The sequence below is a fragment of the Gasterosteus aculeatus genome, chromosome 11, assembly GCF_964276395.1.
Source record: "Gasterosteus aculeatus chromosome 11, fGasAcu3.hap1.1, whole genome shotgun sequence".
NCBI lineage: Eukaryota > Metazoa > Chordata > Actinopteri > Perciformes > Gasterosteidae > Gasterosteus > Gasterosteus aculeatus.
This window is the reverse complement of record NC_135699.1, coordinates 3,660,043-3,675,534: the sequence shown is the minus strand read 5'-3', so window position 1 is coordinate 3,675,534 and position 15,492 is coordinate 3,660,043.

The following is a 15,492-nucleotide window of genomic DNA, read 5'->3' as shown; positions in this document are numbered from 1 at the left end:
ACATGTTCTCGTGTGTCGTGATTCATTTAAAGAAGTCCTCTCAGGGATGAGGTCAGACTGGATGGGCAGGTCATCCATAGACTGTGCAACGGCACCCAGAGGTTTCTGAGGAGGACTAGTCCTGGCTATGACGACACCGCCTAACTCCCATCAGCCCAAAGTGGGTAAAAGAAGAGGATCGTTGGTGCTGGGAAAGGCCCGGGTCATACGGCAGTGAGAACAACTGGCGATTAGCCACTTGGGAAGGCACCCACCTGTCACATAAAGCAGACACACCGTCAAGTCTGCCAAACTGCCAAAGATCTTAATATAATTCAAATGTGTGAGTTAGATAGGGATGGTCTGCAGTTACCACAAACAGCGATATTGGCATGAGGGAAATTTTCATTGTGGAGAAAAAGATCTTTTCAACACAGGACTTTGTGTTGCTTCAACCCAAGCAGCGTGCATTTGTGTGTTTTGGGGGAAAGGCCTTTACAACAGACCCAAAAGGAGGGGGAGTGGTTTTAGATTCTTTGCAATACTGTTTCTTTTTTTTACTTTGATACTTTACTTTGGATTTTTGCATCTACTGAACAGATGTGACCATATTTGGAATGCAGAGGAGTGACATAGAGTTACTGTATATGGCTTTAAAGTAAATTTTGTGACCGTAAATTCCTTCTTACAATGTTAATAATAATAATAATACATTTTATTTATATTGCGCTTTTCAAAATAATGAAATGCTCAACACTTGATTCTTATTTACTGAGGGGATATATCAAGTGAGAAGTAGAGTCCTTTTCTCATAGATTTTTGGACATCTTGACTTCATTTTGAAACCAGTGGAGTCGCCCTCAGATGGCCTTTAGTTTCGTGGCTAGAAAGCCTGGCCAGAGCTGCTACACATCTATCAATCATGACCTATTCTACAACGGGTCAGCAGGTCTGTAGAGAGAATCATCGGCTCCAGCCTGCCCCCCACACTGGACCTGACACCTCCAGGGTCAGGACACGTGCAGGAAAGGTCACTGCAGACCCTCCACACCATGTTCACAACCTGTTCAGACTCCTCCCCTCTGGCAGGCACTACAGAGCTCTACACGCCAAGACCACCTGACACAAGAACTGCTTCTTCCTACAGGCCGTCTCTCTTATGAACAATTAACCAGTCACACTGCAGCTCCATTTGCACTTCATTATATTATACTATTATATTAACTATTATTTATTTATACTTGGATGTCTTCATATTTATATCTATATTGCGTAGCTCTTTAATATTCACCTTCACCTGTTCTACTTTATTTGTAAGTGGATTTAAATTCCATGTATGTGTAAGCAAAACACACTATTTATTTTTCACATGTAATCTCTTTAGGATACATGTTTTTATTGTGTACTCTAGGGACTTGAACTCCACTGCTGTGTTTAATACATGGATTTTCTAATACTCATTTGTGTGTCAGGATGTCCTGCACCAATGTGTGCAGAATGCCTGTCCAGGCTTGTGTGGATGAGTTTGTATAGGCAGAGGTCAAACGAGTGTAACTTAATGGGCCTCCAGGTGTGCGTATATGTGTGTGCGTGTGTTTTAAAGCTTGGCTGGTCTCAGAGTATTCCTGTCCTCTAGGTGATGTTAAATGAACATGTAAACTTTTATGTGTGTTTGTTATCGTATCAAACATCAATACTGTACAGGAGACGTGTTGTACCCACAAACTAAAACACCTACAGAGAATTTGAGCAAAAGTGGGATGGGAGAGTAGGGGGAGACTCTTCGAAGAAATGGACTGGAACTTCAGGTATGCTGGATGCAGGCACAGGCAGGCAGAGAGAGAGGGAGCGAGGGAGCGAGAGAGAGGGGTAGAGAGGTGAATAGAGCGCCGTGGTGCTTATCATCATTAAGAATATCTGTACGGCCCTGCTTTCTCTGTTCTGGGGCCACGTTGTCTTTGTCCAACCTTGTGTGTTCATCGCTGCCCTGCATTGTTAGTTTTAATGGCTCGTGACTTTCAGTTTGAGTTGACGTTGGATCCCTGTCCTGCTCCCTGTCGGATGAATTTGCTGTGGCGCCTTGGTGCCGAGGAAAAGACCTTTCCTTCTACCTCCTTTGTCTCCTTGGTCTATCTGTTTTACTACTCTGATTTTCTAACTTGATTTTCTAACACTTGGACTTGACTAATTTGATAGAATTAGTTATAATACAGTATAATTTATTCATAATTTTGTTCTTCCTCATAAATCAGTGCTATTGGTCCTTTTTTACCTCTGCTAGTTTAATGCCACCTGTTTCCTGAACCTTACCAAAAAACAAACAAACATTTTTATCAACAATTGCTGGTCAAAAATCCTTTTTCATTGCTTTCAGACAAAATGCATTCAATTACCACAGTTTTCAAAATCAACTGATAAAAACACATTCAAATCAGAATGATGACAAATTTCAAAAAATTCTGCAGTAATTATTTAGAAATATAGAAAATAGAAAGAAAAATCAGTCCCAGCTAATTGCAATTTCAGCTCAAAGCTGATCCAGGTGTCCTGCTTTACTCTCATCACCATGTTTCAGTAAAAGCCAATAGCTTGGAACTGATTTTGTTTAGAAATATGGATCACAGCAGACAATTCTGTGTCTCACTGGTCTCACTGGTCTCACTTTGAGAGAGGCCGGTCAAAGGGTGCAACCAAATCTGCACTGCTCAACAGTTGCGTCAATAGTACAAATTTTCCAGCAAAACAAGTGAGATGATACATATTACAGTACAATACATAGTCTAAATCTTGAAACCTGTTACAATACAGTAACTGTTGTGTTTTAGGACCCAACGTTTGGCTCAGAGAGGAGGGAGAGGCTGAAACCTTTCAGATGTGCACGAAAACAAATTAGTTGTTTTGGAGGTTTCATTAACTGTTTGGCCCAAATTAATATTGATAATGAAGAATATGTGAAGGGGTTTAAAAGTATGGTTTCAGCAATGCTTTTTAGCAATTGAAAAAAACGGAAATCTCCCCCTGCTCGTAGCCTCAGGACACTGTTTATTTTTCATATTTTTTACACAGGGCTCAGCATGATAGTTAATGTTAAAATATGAGAGAGAAATAGCGATCACAAAAGGGAGGTGTGTGTCTGGGTGGGTTCTCTGCTGGTCTGGACTGTATCAACCTCAGAAAGAGGGAGGAAGAGTGGGAGGAGCTTTGACCAAAAAGAAAAGTTCCTCAGCCATTGATGTGGAGCCGCTGTGTGTGTGTGTGTGTGTGTGTGTGTGTGTGTGTGTGTGTGTGTGTGTGTGTGTGTGTGTGTGTGTGTGTGTGTGTGTGTGAGGCAGGGGAGTAGGTCTCAGATTGGCTGCCTTTGGATGACGACCGATGTTCATTCTGGGCAGAAGATCCGTCTCTCTCACTCCTTTTCTCCACTTTGTCTGTGTTGGACTTTTTCTCCGTCCTCTCTTCTTTTTGCTCGTTCAGTCAGACATGTACACACCACACACTCCCATCCCCCGTCTGTCTCCTCAGAATGGAAAAAGCAGATTCACCAGGTCATACCAGGAAATGAACACAAGCTGGTTTTGCTTGGTACACTGCCATTAAACTCTAACTTCCTACAAAGTCATTTTGGCGCTTTTGGTAACTTGGGGCAGAACATCAAGCTCCAGACACAAGAGTGTGTATATAGTATTTATATGGAATTCTTGTGGTATGTGTTGTATCATATACATGTATATTGTTTCTTGTTGCGGACAAGTGTAATAAATAAAAGGTAGATTAACTGATAAAAGGCTTCTGCTCACGGCTTTTTCGTCATAAAGTTGCTTTAGCTTTTCACCATGTCAAAAGTAACATCTTATTGTTAGTGGTATTTGAGTTGTTTGAGTTGGCAAGACTCAGCAGTAGAGTAGTGTCCTTCAATCAGGGGACCAGTGGTTCGAACCCTGGCACCGCTAGTCCATGTCCTTGGGGAAAGACACTCAACCCCAAATTACCTGATGGGCCCTGTCACAAGTGTGTTCGGTAGTGTTAAAGTGCTTTGAGTGGTCGGAGGACACATGTACAGTCCACTTACCCCAAACAGACCAACCCTGCACATTAGGCTCCTCCTCAGTTCAGATGAGGAAAAACGTTTCAGTCATGAACCAAAGCATTAGCGTGGGGGCAGACTTACACGCCTCCTCCCTCCCTCCGTTCCCACAGGGTGTGTCAGGGTCCCTCCCCCCCGAGCCAGAGAACTCCGGTGGAATGTGCAATGACGACCAAATGGCTTCACAAGGTTTTAATGTGCTTCTGTTGTGCGGGATTGTGTCTTTATGTCAAATGAATCTCCTCAGACTTTTCTTATTCACAAATCCAATTTGAAGCCCGAAGCCAACAAGTGAAACATTGAACATATAAACAGGCAAACATATGAGAAACAGATAGAAAGACAAAGTCGCTCTGATTTCTAACCTGAGAACTGTACAGCCAGCTGGTCCCCAATCAGCTAACTGGAAAGGTTGAGTCGCCCGTCTTACAAGATGTCAAAACCAGTGGTGGAAGAAGTATCCAGAGGCTGTAATACTGTCTAGCAACTACGTTGCCGATCCAGGCGTTGTAGAACTCCTCACACCTCTGGTGAAAAGCGGAGGTCAGCATATACAGTATATCGTTATGGGGTGGAAGCAGAAAATACACGTTGCCGTCTTTCCACAGAATGTTGTTCACCTCCTTGGATCTCTGCAGCAGTCCGGTAGCAGCACCGGGGATTCTGCTTGGTACTTCCACGCTCTGAGAGCTCTCAATTTTTTATCACACCCGCACCTGTGTTTGTAATCTCAGCCAACCATTTACACCAGTCACTACGAGTGACTATGGCCGCAATCGGCGGAGAGTCTCCATTTGACTGGGTCACCGGATTAATTGAAACACCTGCTGCTACCCTGGAGCAGTCGAGACCTCATCCGGATTCTGTAGGCTTCTTTTGGAATTTAGAATCTGACAACCAAAAGTGAAACAACCCGAAAAATGTTGTAGAAAAACGGTTTGAATTGAATGTTTGAATGCTTGGTACCTGGTTTGACAGCCGGGGTGATGTGCCACTTCTGTCGCCAACATGCGCAAATATGTTTCTGATTTTCTGATGATGTCGCCTGTAAAGGGGGATACAGGTTGGGAGAAAACAGAAGCTCCCCTGTAAGTTTTCTGTGGTGGGAGAGGGTAATCAGCTGGATCCACTTGGGCCTTCCAAGGTACAACAGTTGGTCCATGCACTCGCTCTGGCTTTCTTCCAACCCCTGGCTCACAGCATTCTTTTGCATCTTCAACACCATCACAGCAAACGTCTTTGCACTGCTTTCATTGCTGAGCAACTCACTTCATAGATTTAGTATTTTTGATGTAAAGTAAATGTTGTGTCTGTACTCCTGACCCTTGACCCCTGAGCCAGTTTGTAGCAGTGTTGTCTCCTGCCCGAGGATACGCTCTGAAGGCAAAACAGCATCTTTGAGTGTTTCGTTCTGCCTCCTCTTGCTTTCCATACAAGAAACAGGACACCTCCTTCTGTTTCATAACTCCACCCTTTTGTTCTGAAAAGCCATGCCCCCTGCTTTCCCCATTGCTCTACCCTAAGCCACCATTCTCTCTCTCTCTCTCCCCCCGACACCTCAACATCTATCGTGTTTTTCTCTCAGGACCAGCGTCTGCTCACATTGGCCGAGTTATCGAGTATGTTATCTCATTCCAGTTCCACCACCAGCAAAGTAGTCCACAAGCAAGACCAGTACTAGTAGTAATCCCAATAGAGCACCTTGTCAGAGGAGCTTTGGTGATCCAGGGTCTGTGTGTGTGAATGGGAGTTCTGGTTGTAAGAGTGTAGTTTCCCAGTTTGACCACCAGGGGCCGCCAGGACAGGTGGGTCTATCAAAGTAGAGCTATTGAGATCCTTTGAACCATAAAAACTACAGCAATCTCTTCCCACTGTCTAACATAACCTAATAATTCTGCAAGAGCTTGTGTCTGTAGTTTTTACGTCACTTGATCTCCGCCTAACACAGTGAGATTAAAGTGCAGCTAAATGTATACAATTGTGTATTAGGAAAAGGCCTAGACTGGTTCCAGACTTTTGAATCACCGTCTACATCTTCCCTTTTTTTTGATAAGCTATTCGCATAGGGCTGATGGCGTGCTCACCGGCGGCCGAACCGCAGAGCCAATTGGAGTGTCGACGGCGGGATGAAGGAGTGTGGATGAAATTGAAGCAGCTGTACAGGTGGTTGTACGTTAAAGTACCAAAATAAGAAATCCCCTGAAAATGTGGTTGAAATCTCATATCTCTCTTTAAATGTATTCGTGAGTAATTATACAGCAACCGAAAGTAAATCACACAAGAGTGATGCCTATGTTATTGTCTAATTGTGAGAAAGTAACAATAACAAAATCAACAAAATCAACCAACATATCAGACATCATCTTGATATTGAAATACGTTTTTTGGAAATTCCTGCATCATGTTTGGTGTGGCGGACGTTCCGCACCTTCTTTTTCCCTGTAATGTCTGTTCGGTACGGATCAGACTTAAAGGCTAAGACACTTGGCAATGGTTCAATCAGAAGTTAAAACCTCACACACCCTTTCACCACCCAAACCACAACACCACACTGCACGATTGTTGAACGTGACCAGTGTCCAATATGGGAAGCAAATGGGAAAAGTTAAATATACAAGAGGAGGTGCCCTACAAAAGTAGAAATCACACGTTAGAGATGATTATAGGGTCATAATAAAAGACCAGGTCCACCAGAACTGTATTAACGTTAAAACAATGAGGTTTACTCTCAGAAAGGAATGAACATCTCTAATAGGGCAGAAGGCACAGTGAAGATTGGGAGGACTGCCTACAGAGAAAGCAGCAGAGAGGAAACCAGGCCACATAACTGTTACAGTGTCGGCTGTGATGAGTAATCCATGGTTCTGTATGTGTGTGTGTTGGTCCTCTGCAGATCTCATCAACTCTCACAGATTCCAGCAGCTCGTATGTCTTACTGCTGGTGCAGCCAATAGGATGCAACCTGCTTGGGTACAGCGCAATCATGGCTGGTCAGTTTCTGCTGTGATTGGTGGATATCTGAGCTCCCGCCCAGCAGCAACTGCTGCTCCAAGGCTTCTTTTCCGACGGGTTTCTCTCAAAGTAAAAATATCTCGCTGCTCTTTCCACTGCAAATCAAACCGTTTGCTCATGAGGAAGTTTCCTTTTTTTTGTTTGACGCCACTGGCTTGTAACCAATAAGATGTAGAAAGAAAACAGGGCTGTCAGGTTGTGTACTTTGGTTAGATGTTTAGCATGTATTTCTCTGCATAATAAGATTAATCCGAGAAGCAACCAGAGGCCCATGGGAACTCTGGAGGAGCTGCAAAGATCCACAGCTGAGGTGGAGAGTCTGTCTTCAGGACAACTATTAACCATGTACTCCACAAATCTGGCCTTTATGGAAGAGTGGCAAGAAGAAAGCCGCTGTGGAAAGTAAACCGTAAAAAATCCTGTCTGGAGTTTGCCATAAGCCATGTGGGAGACACAGCAAACATGTGGAAGAAGGTGGTCTGGTCAGATGGAAACCCAACATTGCCCATCACCCTGAGCACACCATCCCAACAGAGAAACATGGTGGTGGTAGCATCAGAGACACACGTTAGTGATGCCAGTCTGCAGCGGCCAAACTACAATTTCTCTGAAGATGGAATACAAAGAAGCATTATAATGTTGGTTGAAAAAATGATAATTAGAAAGACGACTAAGAATAAAAGGGGTCAGCATTGCTGCACTCAATGACTATCTACCCAGCTGTTTAGTATACATCCCAATGGACCATTTTCAATTACCGGCCTCGAAAATGGCAGCTTTGGAGCATCACAACCGAGAGCAAAACAGGAGATGTTCAGCATGCTGCTGCGGCTGCTGCCGTAGGGTTCACTGTGCATCGAACTCAGAGGAGGATTCACAGCAGGGCCCGTCCACGGAGGCTCATGGCCTTGTGAAGAGAAATGGGAAGATGATGCAGATTGAGCTGTAATTTCACTCAATGTCTCAAAAAAAAAGTGTATCCGGATGTGTCAAAAACATACGGTTAGACTTCCGCCCGTCTGGGCAGTCTTTTGAGGCACTGCTTGCACTTCTTAGGAGGGAGAAGACCCATAGCTGGGTCCACCACATGGAGCTTCTGGACAAAGTGGTCCGCTTCTCCACCCTGTGCTGAAGTAGACATCTGGCCAATTGTCCAGCCTTTAGCCAGTGGGGGGGTCACAAGGCCCTGTACATTGCAGCTCCCGGGGAAGTCAAAGCAAACATTTCAGTTAACTCCTGTTCTTCCATAGCAACTTCTGACCCACCATTGTTTAAGCCCGGCAACCTGAGCGTGTCCTTACACAGTTTTACCATATTAACGATTCTGGTGAAGGTCTTAAGATGTTTTTTTCTACAAATGTCCACCAAACATGACAATCAGTGCACCTGTCCACGCTCCTGAGGGCAACAAAACTACTTTCGGTTAAGTTTAGTAAAAGAGTGCTCAAAGCCATACATTTACAAATGCTTCTTCTCCAGGCTTGGGTTTTGAAACCTGGGCCCCTGGCTACCGGCTCCCTGACAAGGAGGAAAATGAGTCCCACCATAAACAAAGCAGAAGGGGGGCCGCCATTAACTTTTGTAGTGTGGAGCCCCAGAAATCCAATTTAAAACACCACCATAAAACTTCAAAAACGTGCAGGTCCTATTCAAGCAGTTCCTCGTCTTCGCCCATATGGAGCCAGCCCTGCTAACGGGGCTAAGTGCTAACAGAAAACAGCAGCGAGTTTAGAGGTGTGCAGATTGAGGGTGGGGGGGGTCGTTAATAGTGTTTGAGAGTAGCTAATATGGAAAGAAGGATTATATAAAAATTGCTGAGAGGGAGAGAAGAGGGACATGTAAAGAGGAGAAGAAAGGAAAGGAAGAGGTGACTTGTGGCCCCCCCTGATGTCATAGTGGAAACCGCTGGAGGGGGGGCATTTTAAAACCCCTCCATAAACACATTTAGCTGTTTCGGACTTGCCAGCGCGGCAAGCTGGTAGCTGCTGATCTTTCGGCCCGATGTATGTGCGTTTGTGTGTGTTCATCAAGGTACTGCTGAGTTGCATTTAAAGATGGCCCTCCTCTGGCCTTGTGGCGGGGGCCGATGCTGGACTTTGTCATCGAGACTATTGAGGTCATACGGCCAGGGTTAAAAGTCTGTCCGGTTATCAAAGCCGAACTCGTATGGATGAAGCCAACCTCCATTTACAAAGGGTTTACTCATAGCATCTAAGATTGTATCTTTATACTCTGAATTCAAAGATCTGAGAATGAAGCGACACAGCTGTCTTATAGTCTGACCGGTAAGAAACTAGTTTAGTCAGATTACTAAAAGCGCTTTGTTTTATGGTTTATTTCAAATTTGTGCGCACCTTAAATGGAAACGTCTTTGCACACATAACTGTTGTAAAGGTCAAAACTGGACGTTGGTCCGTAAACTTTGATGGTTGAAAGGCTTTGGATTAAGAGGGTTATAAGACAGACAGTCCGTCTGTCCAATCAGAAGGGTCCGTCCTCTGCTATCTGCTATAAGGCCCTACCCTTTCCGTAAAAAGTTAATGTCGTTGTGCTTTCCTATTTGCCGTTGTGTTTTGCACTTCAGGGCCACCGTAAGTTCGTCATCCACGTGAAAACAAAAAGGCAACTTTGATGTTTTTGTCAAGTCAAGTTCTATACTTCTAATACGGCACTTCAGTGGTTATGTTAACGCAATCTGTTTTGTTGCCTAAATTTAACTCAGTTCCCTGATTCCCAAGGATTATTTAGAAAAAGACACATGAAATGTATTTTTGGCACTGCAGAATAAATGACATCATAAGATGTCTATTGTATTGTTTTGGAATTGTATTGTATTGGAAAGGTTCAACTATAAGGTTCAACTATATAAAATGTTGTGGAATATTACAAAATAATAAAAAAATTAAAAAGATTCTGGGAAAATCAAGAAGAGTATGATCAGAGAGCAAATAAAGGTACATACATACTGGATTCCCAACAGTGTGAGAGAAATGCATGCTGGTTTCTCTCTCTCTCTCTCTCCATCGCTGACTTTACACAAACAGTAACAGCCCAATAAGAGGTTTTGGTTTCAAGAAAGCAGTAAACGCACCAGGTATCCCACCATGCTCACCGCTTCTCTTTCTTGATCTTTTGATGTGTAAAAAACCCGCCGCCGCCAGCAACACCAGGCATGGTGAGAGTGCACACGCACGTGCACACCTGAATCAGTCCCAGCTTTAAAGAGATGCTTGGTGCTAAAAGGTACAGAACCGTGTTGTAGCAGTGATTGAAGGATGTGAATATATCCCTCGCCACTTCTTTTTGATGATTAGCACACTTTCACCTTACCCAGAATGCCTTGCATCAACAAGCTGAATAGAGAGCCAAAGACCCATCTGTTCTTTGTTTTTAGTAAAAGCTTTGATTCAAACCTTTTGTGATGTACCAGGTCCCAAATCACATTTGGGAAAACCCTTTTCATTTTTCTATGCAACACATAGTCAATGTGTCAATGTATGGGGCATTTGGTTTTTAATAAATAATTCATGATTGTTGTTTGGAAATATAGCAATAATAAACTAACTATTCCTCAAAGACAGAAGCTGTTTCTCCTGTTTTCAATGTAACTTGCAGTTTATTTGGTCTGAGTGAAATTAATTCTCGACCTTTAGGATCCCTTCCACATTTCTTGCTATCAGAGTCAACAGGAGCTACTTACAGCTTATGTATATTCCTTTACAGTGTATCATTTTGTAATATTGAAATATTATTTATTTTTCCATAAGCAAAGTTGGCTTTCTGCCTCTTCCTGCACCGAAAACGTATTATCTTTGCTCTGCTTGTTATATGTAAAAATAAAACTCAAGACAGCTGTTTTGAACCGAGTTTTATAGAAGTTTTCTTTTAAAAGAGGAGAACCTGTGGTTGTGATGTCAATGGTAGCTTTGTGAATGTCAGCTTAAACACACAGCGCCTCTCTTCTGTTCACCGTTTGACAAAATGAAAAGGTCGGAGGCTTTTAAACGCCTTGACACACCTGCCGCCAAAGGCAAAATATGTTAAAAGCAGAGCGGCAAAGTAGAATAGGAGCAAGTTACGCGTTGACCAACGGTTTTGAGTTTTTATTCCCATATGTAGTGGTTGAGAGCGCATTTCAGAATAAAAAAAGTATTTTCTTTGTAATAAAAGTGAAGAACGAAAGAAAGAGACCGGCAATCGATGCGCACACAGGCGCATACACAACTTGTCACGATCGCTGAACCCAAGGACCATCGGTTCCCCAACACACACACACACACACACACACACACACACACACACACACTCAAAGGGAGTCTCTAATTTGATGTGTATTTATAGCGGTCTGAGTGGCCTCCATGCCACGGTGGATGGAGAAAAATGTAGAGGCGTGATTACATGCTGCTATTCCCGGCCTTCTCACTCCCTTCCTGTGACTAGCACACTGAATCGTTGGAGTCTTTTATTCTGAAAAGATACATGTCGTAAACTGCATTGGTAGCAGTGATTCAGTTACTAATAACATCGTTTGCAACACAATTAGAATGTATGTAAGCACTTCATTGTTACCAATTGAATACAGAAAGTATAACGTGTCATAATTCCTACTCTTTTATAATTATTTTTTGTCTTTTTTGTTAATGTGAAGTGGTGGAGCATGGTCGTTCTTCAATCGGAGGATTGGAGGTGTGTGATTGCCGTGAATGTTAGTTGGAGCGCCTGCATGTTAGTGATTTGGTATGTAAAGGTGCTATGCAAAAAAAGAGTATGGACGTCCAGATGGTGGGAGTAGAACTGGTGTTTAAATGTTCCAGTCAAGGTGGTTGGAGCATCTAATTAAGAAGACTTTCCTGTCCAACTGTGTAGAAACCAAAGGACAGACCTGGAACACACTGGAGGGCATGCATATCTGTCCCATGACATCTTCTCATCCCTCAAAGAGGAACTGGAGGAGACAAAAAATTGGGGACAAAATGTTCTAATTCAGACAATAATGAGCAGACTTGCTTGCAAGGTGTGTGTGGGTGTATGTGTGTGTTTCTGTGACACCTGGCCTTGTCCAAAATTCCATTGGTGACCTGGTTTACAAAGATATCAGCGTTACGACTTCCTTCCAATTTAGGGAAATCGCCACAGACACTGACAGCTACACACACACACATATTATGCACAGACTCACCTCTACTGTCACCTTACATCATTCTTTATCGTCTGCTAACACCCAAAAGTGAAATTCATCTGCTTTCTACCCTCGACTCCAGCCTTATTGCATATTTTCTATAAACAGATATCTGCATTTAAGTGTCAAATCGGTCAAAAGTAAGATATTCGTTTGTAGTGCGATTAGTACCAATCACGTTTGAGCTAGCTTTGTTCGCCTGCGTCTCTGTGGAGAGCAATGAAAGTGATTATAGGCTCACTTTGATTGAGCATTTTGATAACTTACATCTGCATGCAGGTATCTATTTATAAACATCAGCGGACATTTTAACCCCTTTTTCTCGCTAATCTGAAGATGACACATGAGAGGAAGTCTAGGTTTCCGATATTGTATGTTGGAAACTTGGAAATATTGTCTATTGTCCGCAGAGACTGAATGGTCATTCGGCCAATAGCAGCTACAAAAAAGCTAAGATGGCCTCCTTCAATTTGGACATTTTGAAACACATGTACAAATCAACACACACACGTAAGCACGCAGATAAGAGTAAGTCCTCCAGTGCTCACATTGGCCACCGTTCCATGGTGGGAAAAAAGCAGCAGGTTTTTCAATCAGGCAGCCAGCTGACACACACACACACACACACACACAAACACATTTCTGAGTCACACACAAGCAATTTTTCCCAGTTTAGATACTGTTCTGTTGAAAAAGAATTATCAATTCAGCAGTGCCCCCCTATGATATTGTAAGACTCACAATGGATGGTTATTTTGAAGACAAAAAATGAACCGCGCTTTGTTCTTCTCCAGCTGAATAATGCACAATGTAATTGTTATTTGTAAAAACAATGAGCCATAATTTGAATGAGGAGATCAAATGCTACTCGTTCTCGCCTTGACCAAAGCAGATGTGATCCTCTTTTCTGACAATAAAGCGCAAGACATAGAAAATCATTTTTCTGTGGGTTGTTTTATTCCTTCGTCAAGGGTCTGATGTGTAAAGGCCTTTTATTCTTCTTTCATTTCGTGTTTTTCACACTGTCAACCAATCACATGTAGAATAAAAAGCATTTGTTGAGGACTGTTTTTTGGAATTGATTGATACACATTTTTGTGTTTTAGGCACAGGGAAGTTCTATGAAGTTCAAAGCAAACGGCAGAAGAACATGTCAGCCAGTGCAAAGGTCGAGCTCATAAACTGGAGCTCTACGGCACCAAAGGGATGAGACGTATCATGACGTACAGTATGTCCGTTGTTGCCTTTTGGGTTTTTGATTTTTGGTTTTGACAAAAAAAAGTGGAAAGAAAAGGTCAGTTATAAAATACCATGCATGTGAGCTGCCCTGAGTGTCTGTGTAGTTTCACCCTTAAAGAGAGGAGAAATCTTCTGACCCCTCAGTTATTATTGTCCTCTGTGTGTCTCTCGTTTTCTTCTTGTCTGCCCCGACCGTCCTTTAATCGGAAAACCCAACAACGCATGATCACAGGGCAAGGCGGTGTTGAGTGTTTGCGTGTGTGTTGGGATTTAGGATTGACCTTGTGACTTCTCTCCATCTATAATGTGGCAGATCCATCTCAAGGTGGAATGAAAAAAACAAACTACCCTTCCCTCACCTGTAAGTGTAAGTCCTCTCCTCGTCCTCATAAACACAAAGAAACACACACACACCGTTTCCTGTGGGTGAACCTTCAATCATACGAAAATAACAGGGGTGTCACGGCGATCATAAAACCACGTATATTTCTCCCCTCTGCTTCCATAATGTCACATATTACAGACCAAACGGCATCATGGGAAACACCTGCTTCAGAGCACACAGGTGGAGGAAGAGGGTAGGCCTGGGTGTGGGGGGGTGCAGGAGGAACTAGAGAGGGGAGGGGGTGGGGGGTCTTTAAGGGGTGCGGAGAAACGTGTAATTTAAAGAGTTTTAACAGAACAGGTGAGGCTTGGTTGAGGAATGTGTTTAAAAGAGTATCATTATTTTTAGTTCAAGAAATACAGTTTTTAAATAGCGGTGAGCTCGGCTGTTAAAGAGCATCATAAACATAGCGGCGCCTGAATGCAACATTTTGACCTGATGATGGTTAAATTCATACTTAGCAACCTTGTTGAGCCGTAAGCTGCGTTTCTGTGTCCTTTTGTCTGCTTGATATGTGATGTCCCACAGTTGTGCAGTATCAAACTTACCCTGTTTTTTATGTTGCAGAAATGACCATTTTTCTGATCAGCATCTTTCAGCTTTGGCTAGTTTGGGCTACTGAAACTGCTCTGTTGAAAGAATTATTTGATATTTTGAGGAATACGCTTCTTCCCTTTTCCAAGCTAATTTTTCTCTGGTAGTATCGACTATTCCTTTGAGGTTAGAAAAACATGTTCACAGTTGAAAGGATGGTAATACACAAGTAACCATAGTTTAGACATTGGGGGGGTCCGCTGGACGTTGGGGTCGACAGGGGGTTGCGAGGACACTACGGCCCCAGAGTCCCGGTGCGTTCCGCTTAACAAACGGTTCATAAGAGGAAGGAAACATATATTTTACATATTTTCTGCTGTATATTGGGGGGGAAAGTTTGAAAATTTTCTCAATATTGAGAAAATACACAACCCCCCCAAAGAAGGCGTGGTTACGCCCTTCGTAATACAGCTATTAAACTGTAGTTTGTTTTATGTATGAGACTAGCCTCTTTTTTGGCCTCTGCTCCGAAAATGGCACACCCATGATCTGGCTTGTTTGGGCCCCAATTGGGATCTGCTAGTCTCCGAAAGGTTTTAAGAAATCCTATTGACCTTAATATGAAAAGTTGTTCATTTCTAAGCGAATTTAGGCTGTTTTAGGCAGCTAAAGCTGCTTGGCAAAACGGATAACTGTCTGGTAAATATAAAGCTACAGTTGGCAGCTAATTTACTTAGCTTAGCATAAAGGCAGGACACGGGTAGACAGCGGGCAGATTTCCTTTTTCCAGTCTTCACGCTAAGTTAAGCTAACTGTTCCCTGGTGTTAGTTTCACATTTTCTGTAGATGGGGTGGTTTTAACTATTCGTTAAAGGTCAGAAAACCCATGTGTTCATGGTTGATGGTTGGTTGTGACGAGACACAATCCTCGGTTTTTATCCTGTGCCGTCCACCCCAACATCATACCCAAGACATTATGTTCGTCAGTCCAAGTCAAGTCAATTTATATTGCCGCGTATCCCTTTCAGTTCCTCATTAGGCAAAACTGGTTCATGTCAACAGCAATTCTCAGCTTGACTCAAA